This window comes from Anomaloglossus baeobatrachus, chromosome 12, assembly GCF_048569485.1.
Source record: "Anomaloglossus baeobatrachus isolate aAnoBae1 chromosome 12, aAnoBae1.hap1, whole genome shotgun sequence".
Lineage (NCBI taxonomy): Eukaryota > Metazoa > Chordata > Amphibia > Anura > Aromobatidae > Anomaloglossus > Anomaloglossus baeobatrachus.
The window spans coordinates 62,212,211-62,230,216 of record NC_134364.1 but is presented as its reverse complement, the minus strand read 5'-3'; the positions used below and the strand labels follow the sequence as shown (position 1 = coordinate 62,230,216).

General features: G+C 48.5%; 1 protein-coding gene across 1 annotated transcript in view; it reads left to right on the top strand.

Annotated features, from left to right (window-relative positions):
- Positions 1 to 16,235: 16,235 nt before the first annotated feature.
- The window catches only part of TDRD9 (tudor domain containing 9), a 502,525-nt gene continuing 500,754 nt past the window's right edge, over positions 16,236 to 18,006 (top strand). Inside the window, exon 1 of the mRNA XM_075330093.1 lies at positions 16,236 to 16,321. The gene's annotated coding sequence lies outside the window, so the exon portion shown is untranslated. The remainder of the gene's footprint in view (positions 16,322 to 18,006) is intronic.

Below are 18,006 nucleotides of genomic sequence, written 5' to 3'. Positions count from 1 at the left end.
TGTGCCTTGGCACCCTTGCTCTTTGCGGACGACATGCTGTTGTCTCCTCTTAGAGTGATCAGTGAGGGTATATAGCCAAAAGCAAATAATGCGGCCGAACAGAGAAAATGTATAATATATATATATATATATATATATATATATATATATATATATATATATATATATATATATATATATATATATATATATATATATATATATATATATATATATATATATATATATATATATATATATATATATATATATATACACACATATATACACTTCGGCACCCAAGGGGGACCAGCACCTTGTACCGGTGTGGCTTACCGACCGCCCAAAGCGGTTTTGTGTTCACCAGATTCCCTGCCTGGGCCTCCCAGAGCTGCAGAGCTCGTTCTGAAATCCTCCACCGGCAGAAGTGAATATAACAATGGCTGCCGGAGCTCTCAGGGGAGGAGGGAGCCGTGGGCGTGACTAATAAAGTGCGGGAATCTGGTGCCCCACAGTGCTCAGTGAGGGGGGAGGAGGACACCAAAGTATGCTCCAGCCCTCACTGCCGACGTCCAGTCGGCCGTCCCGCCCTTACCCCTGACTGGCAGGCCCGGGAGTTATGGTACTAGGCCGCAGAAGCCGGGGACTAAATTTAATAACGCGGCCGGCAAACAGGCGCGGTCGGCGCGGTAGTCCCGGTCCACAAAAAAAAACACAGCAGCCGCTGCAGCGTGTGTAACACAGACGCTCCATGCAGCGTCCCCAAGGGGACACAGAGTACCTTATAGATGCAGGGCCTTGTCCCTGATGATTCCAAGTCTCCTGTCCGGCAGATTCCCCCAGGGGCTGCGGATGAAGCCCGGTCCCAGTGAATGGTGACCGGTTAGGATCCCACTTCTCCCAGAGCCTCTAAGGGATGGGGAAGGAAAACGGCATGTGGGCTCCAGCCTTTGTACCCGCAATGGGTACCTCAACCTTAACAGCACCGCCGACTTAGTGGGGTGAGACGGGAGCATGCCGGGGGCCCTGTGGGGACCCTCTTTTCTTCCATCCGATATAATCAGCAGCTGCTGCTGACTAAAATGTGGAGCTTGCGTGAATGTGTGCCTCCTTCAACACAAAGCATAAAACTGATGGGCCCGTGATGCACGGGGGGGTGTATAGGCAGAGGGGAGGGGTTACACTTTTTAAAGTGTAATACTTTGTGTGGCCTCCGGAGGCAGTAGCTATACACCCAATTGTCTGGGTCTCCCAATGGAGCGACAAAGAAAAAAAGGACTCGTGGATGACACTGGTCCAAAATACTGATGACACCGCTAACATTTTTTCGCGAAGACAAAAAATGTATCAGCTCAGCAAGCTTGCTGCAGTCCCATAATGGAGGATTCAGCGCACGGAGGGTTAGAAGTCACCACTATTAATTGTGATGTAATTTATATATCTTGTATATGTTTTTAATTGTATGTTTTTTTGCATGATAACCCATTAGTTGCTAGCCCCACAGGTGAGCAATTATTATTGGGTGGACTCACTTATTAAAGTAGTATTTGGCCAGTTTTGGTTCAGACCATGATTAAGACAGTTTGTTGAAGCGCGTCGCTCTGACCTGGGCATCTTTATAATCTATGCTGCATGTTCCTGGATTTTATGAAAACCATATGAATAAAGAAGATTGTTTTTAATCCGTTATGAGATTGTGCTGGATTTATGCTTTCTAATTTTTTCACATACGTATGAATGAAGCCTAAGACCGTATAGCAAAGGCAACTAGTATTAAGTCTGGTACTCCAGCACTTTTCACTTTAGAGAGGGTCTCAGCACCAAGACTACATTACTACACATACAGAAACACCATACACTAGACCTGCAGACTAGTATAACCCCACTTCTGGAGCACGTTAAACTTAAATATAACTTGTGGAGCAAGCTACCCCTGTCAGTGGTTGGCAGAATAAATTTAATCAAAATGATATTACTTCCAAAGCTTAGTTATACACTACAACATAGTGCAGTATCAGTACCCAAATCCTTCTTCTCAATGTTGAACTCTCTTACTACTTCTTTCATATGGGAAAATCCAGACCCAAACTTCGGTTATCCATTTTACAGAGATCCAAAAGACTGGGAGGGATGGCTCTGCCGGAGTTCTTCCTCTACTACCTCGCGGGACAGCTTAGGGCACTAGAGACTTGGATGCCTGGATGTTAGCTGCCAAACTCTGAGAGTCACTTGGCACACGCGGCTGGGACTGATTGTTTAGTGGGTTTTCTGGAATCAGATGGACTGAGAACACCATGGCAATTACCCCTCCTCAGGTTGGCAAGATTAGTCTGGCGACAAGCCAAGAGGGTGGTACACTTCGAAGGGGTGGTGGCGGAACTCCCATTATGGGGGAATAGCCACTTCCATACTCTGGGAGGTCACCCCTCGGCGCAATTCTGGGCCACTCACAGCGTCAGTGCATTAGGTGATCTTTTTGTCCCGGGAACCACAACCTTCAAGTCCTTTGAACAAGTCCATATTGAATATAATGTTCCAAGATCACAGTTCTTTAGATACCTGCAGATTCGCACAGCGATTCAATCCCACATACAGAAAATTGGAGTGAGGAAATTGATATCATCACTTCCTATGATAGGTATTCTAAAATCACAAGGACCTCGAGGCCTCATCTCAGCTATATATACTTACCTGTTGTCGGTGGGGGTGGAGTCGGACCCCTTGCCAGCCCAGGATAGATGGAAATCTCTAATTCCCTCTCTACAGGGAGAGGAATGGGAAGAGATATTGGAATCTCCGACTGCGGTATCCCCTTCGGTTAATAATAAGTTGATTCAATGCTACATTGTCCACCAGGCATACCTTACTCCAACTCGATTATTTAGTATGGGCCGTTCTCGTACATCGGAGTGCCCGAGGTGTCATCTCTCAGGGGTAAATTTCATACATATGATTTGGAGCTGTCCCAATATATCTTTGTACTGGCGGGGAGTGACATCTCTGCTGACATCGATTGTGTCGATTCCTGTTTTGTGTGACCCTTTGATATGCCTGTTTGGGGTGGTGGAGGAAGAGTCCTGGGATCATTACATGACAATATTCCACAGAGAGGCATTGTTTCTGGCTAGGAAATTAATAGCTCTGAGGTGGATGGGAGATTCGAATCCAACTGTGCGGTCCTGGGTTAAACTAGTCAATGCAACCATAGTCTATGAGCGGGTGGTATATTATAATAGGGGGTGCCCGGGAAAATTTAACAAAATCTGGGGTTTGTGGAATTCTTCTCCAGACACACTTGCGGAGGTTTGAGGGAGATTATGCGGATAATGGTGGTTCCCGCTAGATGTTGGGATATGAAACACTGTCCAATGGTATATTGAGGTATAATAACGCAATGTGGCTGTTCTTCTTTCTTTTCTCCTTTTTCTCTTCCTTTTTCCATCTTGTTTTCAAAATATGGTCATGCTGATAGTTAGAGCTGTTCTTATGCTCAATATAAAATTAGATATATATGCAAATGATAAGAAGTATGGATAATAACATTGTTCTATGTTAAGTGCTAAAGATATTATGGACTTTATATGACTGTTCATTGTTATATTTAAATATTACTATCTATATACTGAGCTATCTTTATATGGCAAATGTCAGTTGTACCATGTTTGAAATTGTTAATAAAACGAAGTTTAAAAAAAAAAAAAAAAAAAAAGACTACATTACTACTCATTAACCACTTCATAATCTGGGCAAATAGGTCGTTTTTGTGCCTTTTCTTACAAAAAATACAGTAACCCCTTCTCCATCCTACATGAAGGCTTGTTTTCTGGCAGGACAATTTTATAGTTTTGAATAACAGAACTTAACCATACAGTGTACTGAAATATAATAAATATATATATATATATTTCAGTACATTATATGGTGCATACGCAGATGAGATCTTGAGGCGAGAGCTCCATCAGTGCACACGCCAACTCCAGGCGTCATTATTTTGAAGGATTTTAAATGATGGTGCCTGTAGCCCCAGCCCAGCACAGCGCCCTTGGCCTGCAGTTCCAGCACAGCACCCTCAGATCTAGTACAGCACAGCTCCGGCATATTTGACCTGCCATGAGCAGCGCAGATCAAAGTATTGCAGTGCGCAGGACCTAAATGCCAGCCTGTGTCAATGACCTAGACGTGTCATACACCCAGACTTCAGAAGGAGGACAAAGATGGCCAGAAGAGGAGGCGCCGGTACTGGAGAACGGAAACACCCATCTGACCAGTCTTCTCTGCAGCGACTGTTTAGGTGAGTATTATAAAGTCTTATTTACGTTCTACACAGGGGCCTGGGCTCTTATATATACAGCGTGTTAGAATACTGTATATAAGAGCCCACTGGTGGTGGCCGCAGCTTATAGTTGCCATATCTGGTGACAGGTTCCCTTTAAGTGTTCACAATAACAGTAATTTTGACAAGGGTGTGTCCAAACTTTTGCAGGCCACTCTATACCAGTGTTTTCTGATCACCGATCCAATTACTGAAAAGTCTCCCATTGTACAAGAAACTGCCCATTAGGTCATGGTGCAATTCCCTTCACAGACCGCAGCTGCCTCCATGTTTAGAGTCTATCCTTTACGTCTTGTCCTTTGTTCCGTTTTTTTCCCTGATACACAATGTATTCCTCCCAACTGCAGCTTTTCCAGATATCCGCGTGCACTTACCTCCATATGATATTTTATAGTAAAAGTACATCATAATCGGGATTCCGACAAATAGCTCTTGGTAGGCCTTTGTATAATACGGTCTGGAAACCGACCACCAGGCGGCAAATGCTTTCCCTGCCATCTGAGACAAGAAAAAAAAGTCAACATTAAAAAAAAAAACTAAAAAAAAAAAACAAAAAACACAACATGGCATCTCTGACCGATGGAAATCCACAGGTTACACCGCCCTAGTAAAGGCCTAATGGATGAAGAACCACTTGGCTTTTGAAGCAGATCTGTCTCCAGATGCCACAATGTGAATTATGTAGACCAGGTCTACGTCCTATTGTACAGTTTGGATTGTGAGCTCTGCTGACAGATACGGTTTAAGTTTGTCCTACAGCAGCAAAGTCACTGCCTGAAGAACAGCAAAGTATAAGGTGAGGTGGGCATGGGCCACAGTGCCCAGACTCCCAGGAGTAACGCTCTGCAGCAGCCATGGCCCCAAATGTTCTGGTGACCTTGGCTTCCAAAGATGTAATCTGCAGGCAGCCCCCCTATTGGAATCCCGGCAAAAAAGTGCAGTGATTGATGAAGGGGGGGGGGGGTCTTAGGTGGTCATTTAAGCATGTGGACACAGTAATTTCCAATGTCATCTATGATGAAAAGCTCTTGGCATGAAATAATAGGGCTCTGTTCACACAGCATTTCAACATTTGTTCTGGAAGTTTGCATTGGTGGTATATCCTGGGGCAACAATCTGGCATAAGTCAGGTTAATGGGGCCTGTAAATGTTAGTTGTGGTCATGAGTAGGGTTAAGTGAACCAGAGCGGTAAAGTTAGTGATTCATACAGGACCCCGGGGGTCTGGGGTTCAAACACATTTAAAAAAAAAAACTGTGCCCAAAGTTCAGGTGCTGGGTGTATGCTAATAAAGTTTGTTGAAAGGCTGCAGTGGACAAAGAAAGAAGAAGAGAGAGGGCAAGGGGCCGAAGCGGGGGCGCATGGGACAAAGGGGCCGAAGCGGGGGCGCGTGGGACAAAGGGGCCGAAGCGGGGGCGCGTGGGACAAAGGGGCCGAAGCGGGGGCGCGTGGGACAAAGGGGCCGAAGCGGGGGCGCGTGGGACAAAGGGGCCGAAGCGGGGGCGCGTGGGACAAAGGGGCCGAAGCGGGGGCGCGTGGGACAAAGGGGCCGAAGCGGGGGCGCGTGGGACAAAGGGGCCAAAGCGGGGGCGCGTGGGAGAAAGGGGCCAAAGCGGGGGCGCGTGGGAGAAAGGGGCCAAAGCGGGGGCGCGTGGGAGAAAGGGGCCAAAGCGGGGGCGCGTGGGAGAAAGGGGCCAAAGCGGGGGCGCGTGGGAGAAAGGGGCCAAAGCGGGGGCGCGTGGGAGAAAGGGGCCAAAGCGGGGGCGCGTGGGAGAAAGGGGCCAAAGCGGGGGCGCGTGGGAGAAAGGGGCCAAAGCGGGGGCGCGTGGGAGAAAGGGGCCAAAGCGGGGGCGCGTGGGAGAAAGGGGCCAAAGCGGGGGCGCGTGGGAGAAAGGGGCCAAAGCGGGGGCGCGTGGGAGAAAGGGGCCAAAGCGGGGGCGCGTGGGAGAAAGGGGCCAAAGCGGGGGCGCGTGGGAGAAAGGGGCCAAAGCGGGGGCGCGTGGGAGAAAGGGGCCAAAGCGGGGGGCGCGTGGGAGAAAGGGGCCAAAGCGGGGGCGCGTGGGAGAAAGGGGCCAAAGCGGGGGCGCGTGGGAGAAAGGGGCCAAAGCGGGGGCGCGTGGGAGAAAGGGGCCAAAGCGGGGGCGCGTGGGAGAAAAGGGGCCAAAGCGGGGGCGCGTGGGAGAAAGGGGCCAAAGCGGGGGCGCGTGGGAGAAAGGGGCCAAAGCGGGGGCGCGTGGGAGAAAGGGGCCAAAGCGGGGGCGCGTGGGAGAAAGGGGCCAAAGCGGGGGCGCGTGGGAGAAAGGGGCCAAAGCGGGGGCGCGTGGGAGAAAGGGGCCAAAGCGGGGGCGCGTGGGAGAAAGGGGCCAAAGCGGGGGCGCGTGGGAGAAAGGGGCCAAAGCTGGGGGCGCGTGGGAGAAAGGGGCCAAAGCGGGGGCGCGTGGGAGAAAGGGGCCAAAGCGGGGGCGCGTGGGAGAAAGGGGCCAAAGCGGGGGCGCGTGGGAGAAAGGGGCCAAAGCGGGGGCGCGTGGGAGAAAGGGGCCAAAGCGGGGGCGCGTGGGAGAAAGGGGCCAAAGCGGGGGCGCGTGGGAGAAAGGGGCCAAAGCGGGGGCGCGTGGGAGAAAGGGGCCAAAGCGGGGGCGCATGGGAGAAAGGGGCCAAAGCGGGGGCGCGTGGGAGAAAGGGCCGAGATGGAAGGGGGGGGGGGGGCGAGGGAGAAAGGGTGCATGATATTTTTTCAGCAGGGTCTCCATTGACGTCTTTGGGATTCAAGATCCAGGGTCAAGTTTGAGTGCCGAACCAAAATGTTTAACTAAAGTCCAGAAGACTCCAACCTGTCATGGTCGGCTCGTCCTGAGACAGCAGGTCAGCGCTGCTGCCAGTCACATGCAGCGTTACGCGGTCATGTAACCTTCCCTTGGGTGACCGTTCCCTCACGTGACCTCCGGGATAAGCGGCGCCCGTACACTTCTCTCCATCACTTAGACGTGCGGCTGATGAATGGTGACTGCAGAGGGCTCGTCACCCCCCGCCTCTGGGGACCTCACAATACTGACCTGACACCAGCCAGGACGGGCCAGCCTGCACTGCCCCAACAAGCCGCATAGAGATTCATGGGCACATGAGGGGTCCTCACCGCACAGCACCCAGCCAGTGTCCACACTGCCAGACCCTCTAAGGAGAAGTCAATAATGCAGCATTTAGGCCCTGGGACAGATGGTCACAGAACGACTAATCTGACTTATCTGCACAGAACGAGAGTAATCGAGGCAGAAGCCGCTCCGTATCCGCAGCAGTGTGCACGACCCCCCTCACCCACCTTCAGCGCTCAGCACAGTCCGCAGCTCAGGAAGGTCACCGGGGCCTTAAGGAAGCGCAACAGTCATAGATACAGCACGAGAGAGAGCGTCCTGCAGCGACTCCTCCGCCACAGCGCCATCTAGTGTCGGATGAGTGTATTGCGTTCTGCAGAAACAACGATAAAACAGCGCCATCTAGTGTCGGATGAGTGTATTGCGTTCTGCATTGATTGATATTCACATCCAGGGATTACTGAGCATTGTACTGCTCGCACATCACTGGTTACCAGTAACAGATGGCCCTGCTGTGTAACTATATACTCATCAGTATGTGAGATACTCCATAAATAGTGTAATAATATACTCCATCAGCAGATTACAGACAGTGCCTATGGCAGCCTTTATTCTGTGAATTGGATAAGCACATAATCTGCCAGTACAAGGTGACAGCTCTTCTGCTTCCTCTAGTTCTAGAATACAGGCTGCCATGGTGTATATAAGACCCGCAACACTCATCCGTTTTTTTGTACGTGTGCGGTACGTATTTGCACGTACCGGAGACACGGAGACCCATGGTATTTAATGGTAGATGGCACACACGTAAAATCACACGGAACGTGTGTCCGTGTGGTAAGTACGTGTGTGCGCTTTTATACACGGACGACATGTCCATTTTTGGCCGGCAGCACGCAGGCACGGACCCGCTTTAGTCTATGGGTCCGTGCCTGCACGTACCGCACACGGAGTATGTCCGTGTTCAGCACGTATCGTCCGTGTCCATTTTTAAACACAAAATCTGAAACACTTGTTACCAATCTATCAGGTCAATTGATGGCAAACAACAACACCAGGATCTCATGATGAATGATTAACAACGTTAATTGGGTAAGAATGCGGGCCTTTAAAAACGGACAGCACACGTGCGTATTTTATGTCAATACGGATATTCCACACGCACACACAGCTCGCATACGCCATCACACGGATGCTATACGTACCGGAGAAACACCCCTAAAAAACGGAACACGGACCCGAAAAACGGACCGTAAGACACGTACTTTTTTTTGCGGAAGTGTGTTTTAGGCCTAAGAATGTATAATCCGCTGTATGTATACCCAAGAAAGGTGGCTATTGTCCCGTCTGAGTAGAAAAGGCTGCGTTCCCTGTGTATGGCCGCACACTGCCAAATCATAACAGCCCAGCTGTATACCCCATTAAAGGTGGGTGGGCACATGATCAGCATGTATGTCATTTGCATATTTGTTGTCACATGCAGACTAGACTTCTGCCCTTTTTTCAATTCTTTTATACAGAGAGAAGCCAGCAGAGACTAGTCTGCACATGACCGTCACCCGGTAAGGTTGATTCTCAAAATCATAGGTCTGGATGTGCAATGCAAACTAGAGGCATTAGTGCTGTGGGGAACGAGCACAGCTGGATATGTTGGAAGTATGAGGAGTAGCGTTGAACAGCAGAGCTGGACTTGCTGGAAGCATAACCAGCAGCATGGAACAGCAGAGCTGGAATGCTGAAAAACGAGGAGCATCATGCAGCAGCAGAATGAGTTATGCTGGTAAAATAAGTTACAGCATGGAACAACAGAGCCTGAGATGCTGGAAAAACGAGGAGTTGTGTGAAAAGCAGAGGTGGTGATACTGGACAGCAGAAGAAGCATTGTGGATCAGCAGAGCTGGATATGGTGGAGGCACGAGGAGTAGTGTTGAACAGCAGAGCTGGATTTGCTGGAAGAGTAACCATCAGCATGGAACAGCAGAGCTGCATTTGCTGAACACCTGGAAACAGCAGAGATGGAGATGCCAGAAAGCAAGGAGCAGTATGGAGCAGCAGAATGGGATATGCTGGAAGCAAAAGGAGCAGCATGGAACAGCAGAGCTGGAGATGCTGGAAAACGAGGAGCATCGTGGAACAGCAGACTAGGATATGCTGGTGGATAAGCTGCAGCACGGAACAGCAGAGCTGGATATGCTGAGTAGCAGGGAACAGCAGACCTGGAGATGCTGGAAAATGAGAAGCAGCATAGAAAAGCAGAATGAGATTTGCTGGAAGCACAAGGAACAGCCTGGAACAGCAGACCTGGAGATTCTGCAAAACCGATGATCAGCAAGGAACAGCAGAATTGGATATGCTAGAAGCATAAACAGCAGAAAGAAACAGCAGAGCTGGATATAATGGAGGCACAAGAAGCAGCGTGGAACAGCAGAGCTGAAGATGCTGAACAAATTAGGAGCAACATTCAACAGCAGAATGGGATATGTTGGAATCATAAGGAGCAGCGTGGAACAGCAGAGCTGGAGATACTGGAAAAATGAGGGGCAGTGTAGAGCAGCAAGATGGGATATGCTGGGAGCACAATGTAGCATGGAACAAAAGAGCTGGAGATGCTGGAAAAAACGAGGAGCAGCATGGAACAGCAGAGCTGGATTTGCTGGAACCACAAACAGCAGAGTGAAACAGCAGAGCTGGATATGTTGGAGACACAAGGAGCAGTGTGGAATAGCAGAGCTGGAAGCAGTGCGGAATAGCAGAGCTGGATATGTTGGAGGCACAAGGAGCAGTGTATATTTGCAGAGCTGGTTATGTTGGAGGCTCAAGGAATATTGTGGAATTGCAGAGCTATATATGTTGAAGGCACAAGAAGCAGCATGGAATAGCAGAGTTGGATATGTTGCAAGCACAAGGAGCAGCGTGGAATATCAGAGCTGGATATGTTGCAGGCGCAAGGAGCAGCTAGAATAGCAGAGTTGGATATGTTGCAGGCACAAGGAGCAGCATGGAATAGCAGAGTTGGATATGTTGCAGGCACAAGGAGCAGCGTGGAATAGCAGAGCTGGATATGTTGCAGGCACAAGGAGCAGCATAGAATAGCAGAGTTGGATATGTTGCAGGCACAAGGAGCAGCATGGAATAGCAGAGTTGGATATGTTGCAGGCACAAGAAGCAGCGTGGAATAGCAGAGCTGGATATGTTGCAGGCACAAGGAGCAGCATAGAATAGCAGAGATGGATATGTTGGAGGCACAAAGAGCAGCATGGAATAGCAGAGCTGGATATGTTGCAGGCACAAGGAGCAGCGTGGAATAGCAGAGCTGGATATGTTGCAGGCACGAGGAGCAGTGTGGAATAGCAGAGCTGGATATGTTGCAGGCACAAGGAGCAGCATGGAATAGCAGAGCTGGATATGTTGGAGACACAAGGAGCAGCATGGAATAGCAGAGATGGATATGTTGGAGGCACAAGGAGCAGCATGGAATAGCAGAGCTGGATATGTTGGAGGCACAAGGAGCAGCATGGAATAGCAGAGCTGGATATGTTGCAGGCACAAGGAGCAGCGTGGAATAGCAGAGCTGGATATGTTGCAGGCACAAGGAGCAGTGTGGAATAGAAGAGCTGGATATGTTGCAGGCACAAGGAGCAGCGTGGAATAGCAGAGCTGGATATGTTGGAGGCACAAGGAGCAGCATGGAATAGCAGAGATGGATATGTTGGAGGCACAAGGAGCAGCATGGAATAGCAGAGATGGATATGTTGGAGGCACAAGGAGCAGCGTGAAATAGCAGAGCTGGATATGTTGCAGGCACAAGGAGCAGTGTGGAATAGCAGAGCTGGATATGTTGGAGACACAAGGAGCAGCGTGGAATAGCAGAGCTGGATATGTTGCAGGCACAAGGAGCAGCATGGAATAGCAGAGCTGGATATGTTGGAGGCACAAGGAGCAGTGTGGAATAGAAGAGCTGGATATGTTGGATGCGCACTTTGGTATACCTTCAGTGCTTAGTGCCAGTGGATAAAAATCTTTCCAGACCATGTGATGCACGGCTCGTACAGATCTAAGAGCCGGATCTTGGGACAAATTATAGATCACAGGACCAGGTCAGAATGATCAAGTCTATTGAATTACAGCAAGCAGAGATCTTGCAAATTGTGAGAAAGTCATGCAGAAAGCGTGTAAGAAAATGTCATAACTTTCCATTATTCAATAAATGACCTGTTTTTGCTAAAACTAATAGAACTTTAACTCTTTCGGAGAATCATGCAGATATCCCAATTAAAAGTCCATCTGTACCATGATGGAAGCCCTGTACAATATTTCATTCAGGTAGCTGTAATATAAGCCTATGGGCACACAGACGGTTTTTTAAGTCCGATCTAAAATAAAACCAAAAAACAACAAAACAAACAAATAAACAAAAAAATAGCTGAAAATAAAGCTTGAAAGTCTCCTATTCTTTTCTACTGGAAAATGACTTGTTGTTCTGGGCATATCACTATTTTAAGCGTTTCCTCTTGGAAAATTCTGCAAACTACGTAATGTCCAATGAAAAGGCTGCAAAAAATAAATAAATATATAAATAAATAATTAATAATAAAAAAAAATGGTGCGAACATATCTTTAGAGGTTCCCCAGCAAGAAAGAGAACACAGCACAGAGAAAGGGCAATAGCACCACCTTGTGGCGTATTTATATATTAAAATATGATGTCAGTACAGTCGTGGCCAAGTTTTGAGAATGCTACAAATATTAATTTTTACAAAGTCTACTGCTTAAGTTTTTCTAATGGCAATTTGCATATACTCCAGAATGTCATAAAGAGTGATCAGCTTAACAGCAATTACTTGCAAAGTCAATATTGGCTAAGAAAATGAACTTCAACCCCCAAAACACATTTCAACATCATTGCATTCCTGCCTTAAAAGGAGCAGCTAACATTGTTTTAGTGATTGTTCCATTAACACAGGTGTAGGTGTTGATGAGGACAGGGCTGGCGATCAATCAGTCATGATTAAGTAAGAATGACACCACTGGACACTTTAAAAGGAGGCTGGTGCTTGGTATCATTGTTTCTCTTCAGTTAACCATGGTTATCTCTAAAGAAACACGTGCAGCCATCATTGCTCTGCACAAAAATGGCCTAACAGGGAAGAGTATCGCAGCTACAAAGATTGCACCTCAGTCAACAATCTATCGCATCATCAAGAACTTCAAGGAGAGAGCTTCCATTGTTGCCAAAAAAGCTCCAGGGTAACCAAGAAGGACCAGCAAACGCCAGGACCGTATCTTAAAACTGTTTCAGCTGCGGGATCAGACTACCAGCAGTGCCGAGCTAGCGCAGCAATAGGCAGCAGGCTGGTGTGAGTGCTTCTGCACGCACTGTGAGGCGGAGACTGCTTGAGCAAGGCCTGGTTTCAAGGAGGGCAGAAAAGAAGCCACTTCTCTCCAGAAAAAAACATCAGGGACCGACTGATATTCTGCAAAAGGTACAGGGAGTGGACTGCTGAGGACTGGGGTAAAGTCATTTTCTCAGATGAATCCCCTTTTCGATTGTTTGGGACATCTGGAAAATAGCTTATTAGGAGAAGAAGAGGGGAGCGCTACCACCAGTCTTGTCTCATGCCAACTGGTAAGCATCCTGAAACGATTCATGTGTGGGGTTGCTTCTCAGCCAAGGGAATCGCACCACTCACAGTCTTGCCTAAAAACACAGCCATGAATAAAGAATGGTACCAGAATGTCCTCCAAGAGCAACTTCTCCCAACTGTTCAAGAGCAGTTTGGCACCCAACAATGCCTTTTTCAGCATGATGGAGCACGTTGCCATAAAGCTAAGGTGATCACTAAATGGCTCATGGAACAAAACATAGAGATTTAGGGTCCATGGCCTGGAAACTCCCCAGATCTTAATCCCATTGAGAACTTGTGGGCAATCATCAAGAGACGGGTGGACAAACAAAAAACAACAAATTCTGGCAAAATGCAAGCATTGCTTATGCAAGAATGGACAGCTATCAGTCAGGATTTGCTCCAGAAGATGATCGAGAGCATGCCAGGGAGAATTGCAGAGGTCCTGAAGAAGAAGGGTCAACACTGCAAATATTCACTTGCTGCATTAACTCATTCTAACTGTCAATATAACCTTTTGGTACTCATAATATGATTGCAATTATATTTCTGTATGTGATGTAAACATCAGACAAACACAATTAAAAACCAGAGGGCAACAGATCATGTGAAAATATCATTTTGGTGTCATTCTCAAAACCTTTGGCCATGACTGTATATAAAATGCAATGCTCAAGGGGCAGACAAAAATGGATCAATAAGAGAATTGTTGTCACTGATGTACGCACTGCTATGCTGAGAGCTGCGCTGCTCTTCTCCAGAACTACTTTTTATCAAATAACTGTATTTACATAATATATATTCACCTACTGATCCCCCAACCCATTTTTCATACTGGTGCCCAAGTCCCCTGATGGTCTCCTTGATTCCTCATTAGTGTCACGATTGCGAGTAACAGGGGGCTCCTATACTGTCCCTCACGCTAGGGGACCCTTAGCTATTCCTGACTGCCGGAATCCCATGCCTTACTACTCTCCTGACCAGATCTAATCTGTTACAACCCACCATGGAAGGAAGGGACAAGAATGTAATGGAAACACAGATTACGACAGAGAAAAAAAAACATTCAGACACACTGCAAACTCATAGAAACAAACAGAGTCTAAGGAAAAAAGCAAGAGCAGGAAGGTAGCAATAAAAAGACAACATGAGTTAACACCATAACCATTCACAGCAATAAAGTACTACAATCACCAATCTGGATCACAACACCTCACTAGACCAGTATAGGTAAACTATAACTTGTATTATTAAAATAATCCAGCCAGCATATATAGGAGGGGAGTAAACTTGATTGGCTCCCCATGGCATGTGATCAAAGAGACTAACAAGCAGCCCAGCAGAGATTAACTCTTGATAGCTTGCCTACGTCTGTGGGTTGATGCCCTAGTCTGCCTGCGCTGATGTTACAGGTGACAGACAGTCATGTGGTTTCTGCCCATAGAAGGTCACAGCGTCTGGCTCCGCCGAAACGCTCCCTGACTTTCCATTGTCTCTGCTGTCAGTATTCATTGGTATAGGTAGCTTTCATGCTGGATTCATCTCTCCCCATTTGGACACAGCAGGAGTTCGACTTCCACCCAGCTGGTGATCATCAGCATTCTCTTGGTGCTTAAATTCCCCTTCATTATTTGGACTGGTGCTGGTGATATTTTTCAGTTCCTTCAAGCCTTGAAGGTGGCTTGTACTCCTCTGTGGTATTGTTGTTGAAAGCTTTCCTGAATTCCTACCTGAGTGATCTAATGATCATGCTTTTCCCTCTGTGTGTCCTCCTTGTGTCTTCCATAGTTGTTCAGTGGGGCTGAGGAAGAGCTCATCCCACTCGTTCCCTATTTGGCGCCCAGCACCAGGGATACCTAGGGTCAGGTATCTGGCTCGGCACATAGGTGTGGAACCTATCTAGGGCGGTGAGGGACCCGAGGGACCAGCTGTAGGTTTGGTCAGGGGTCACCATCTCCCCCTGTGTGTCCTGCTTGTGTCGTCTATAGTGTTTAGTGGGGTTGAGGAAGAGCTCATCCCACCTGTTCCCTAGCTAGGGTCCAGCACAAGGGATTCCTAGGGTCAGGCATCTGGCGCATAGGTTCGGAACCTATCTAGGGTCATGTCACGCTTCCCGGTCCCCGTGCCCCGCTCTCCAGTCCCCGTGGCCCGCTCTCCGGTCCCCCTGGTCCGCTCCCCGGTTCCCGGCGGCGTCCCCGACTCACCACTCCGGTCCCGGTCCCTTCTTCCTTGCCTGCACCCTCCATGTGTCCTACTTCCCGCTCCCGGCGCCCCTCTGCGACGTGGGACACTCACCCGGGCACTCCTGCTTCCTCTGCACCGCTCCCTGGACTGGCTTCTGGCACACGGGCCTCGCGCATGCGCATTAGGGTGCGCGCGCGGTCATTGACCCTCTCTTAAAGGGCCAGCACCCAGAAACAGGAAATTGCATAGACAGGTACAGGGTATATTAGGATTCTCTTTCCTGGTGGGCGGGGCCTGTTCTACGTGTTTAGTAAGCTAGGAGTTCAGGTCCCCATATTGCTGTGTCCAGTATTAACCCCTGTCTGTCTCGCAGAGCCTGTCCTGCCACGCCAGCTGGTCCTGACCACGTCCGTTCCAGTACTACTGACGGTGACTTCGGCGGAAGTTCCACCACCTCTGCAGCTCCGCCAGTCTCCAGTCTCTGACTCCGTTTGGTGACCCGTCTCCTCGCTCAGCAGGTTCCGGATTCAGTCTGACCCTTCAACCCGGCCTCGGACCCTGAGCCTCGTCACCCGGACTAACGTCCAGAACTCCGTGTTCTCAGCGACATCTTCTTCCAGCTCTCCTACGGACTGGCTTGCTACCAATAGTGCTTCGGCTGCCGTGCATCAAGACCCTTTGGCGGGGTGACCGGCCTGGAGATGGCCCTAACCGCCGCCACAAACCAATCCCCTTTTCACTCACGGGCGAGGAGCGCCGCTCGAGTTCCCGGGATCCGGCCCGTCGCTCGAGCCACCGAGCAACGGCAGAAGCAGCCGGACCCGAGCAGTGGGAGAGCGCAGCGTCCCCTCCTCCGCCCGCGACATATAGTAAAAAAAAAATAATAAAAAATGACACTTTTATAAATAACGTGGTGTTATGTCACGTGGATCTTTAGAACACGGTGACACAATGCACGGAATTCTGATATTCCAGTAACTTTTTATGATTGTACCCGGCGCATACAACATTGTGCCACAGATGGAAAGATGTAACTGAAATGCGCTCATCTAATCTCTAACACAGATTGTTTGAGATAGGACCCTGTCTGTCCCAAAAAGGGTCCATCTTCTGGTCAGTGTGCAGTCCTTCTTTGAATTATTTACTTATCCCACTTGGAGGTTATTCTCATAAAAACGTTTTTGGCTCCCTATAACCCACGCTTCATCCATGCTTCAATCCTAATTTTATTATTACACCTAAGAACACATCCTCCAGTGTCATAGAGATGGAAATCCGCCATCAAATGAGTCTCCATGCTCAGGGTCACGTGGTGATAGAGCTGTGGAGTTCAGAGTCCATTTTAGGACATGATCATATATCAGTGTCAAACAGCAGAAATACCTTGTTTGATCACTGATAACTGATCACTGACATCTGACAACTAAAATCTGACAACTGACTACTGATCACTGACATCTGACAACTAACATCTGACAACTGACTACTGATCACTGACATCTGACAACTGACTACTGATCACTGACATCTGACAACTGATCACTGACATCTGACAACTAACATCTGACAACTGAATACTGATCACTGACATCTGACAACTGATCACTGACATCTGACAACTAACATCTGACAACTGACTACTGATCACTGACATCTGACAACTGATCACTGACATCTGACAACTAACATCTGACAACTGACTACTGATCACTGACATCTGACAACTGATCACTGACATCTGACAACTAACTTCTGACAACTGACTACTGATCATTGACATCTGATCATTGACTTCTGATACCTGACATTGTTTTCTTATGATATATTATTACCTAAATATAAAATGCAATAAATAATGACCCTATAGCTTAATGGTAAGGCATCTGTGTCACACATAGTATTATCCTTTCAAATATAATAATAATAATAATAATAATAATAATAAAAAACCCAAAACAAAACAAAAAACCACTATGGGGACTAGAACCCAGAGCTCTGGCCTTTCCCACTGTACAGACGGGGGATTATTACTCAGGTAGGCACAGAGGGGGGCATTATTACTCATGGAGGCACAGAGGGGGGCATTATTACTCATGGAGGCACAGAGGGGGCATTATTACTCATGGAGGCACAGAGGGGGCATTATTACTCATGGAGGCACAGAGGGGGGCATTATTACTCAGTGAGGCACAGAGGGGGCATTATTACTCATGGAGGCACAGAGGGGGCATTATTACTCATGGAGGCACAGAGGGGGCATTATTACTCAGTGAGGCACAGAGGGGGCATTATCTCCCATGGAGGCACAGAGGGGGCATTATCTCCTATGGAGACACAGAGGGGGCATTATCTCCCATGGAAACACAGAGGGGGCATTATCTCCCATGGAGGCACAGAGGGGGCATTATCTCCCATGGAGGCACAGAGGGGGCATTATCTCCCATGGAGGCACAGAGGGGGCATTATCTCCCATGGAGGCACAGAGGGGGCATTATCTCCCATGGAGGCACAGAGGGGGCATTATCTCCCATGGAGGCACAGAGGGGGCATTATCTCCTATGGAGACACAGAGGGGGCATTATCTCCCATGGAAACACAGAGGGGGCATTATCTCCCATGGAGGCACAGAGGGGGCATTATCTCCCATGGAGGCACAGAGGGGGCATTATCTCCCATGGAGGCACAGAGGGGGCATTATCTCCCATGGAGGCACAGAGGGGGCATTATCTCCCATGGAGGCACAGAGGGGGCATTATCTCCCATGGAGGCACAGAGGGGGCATTATCTCCCATGGAGGC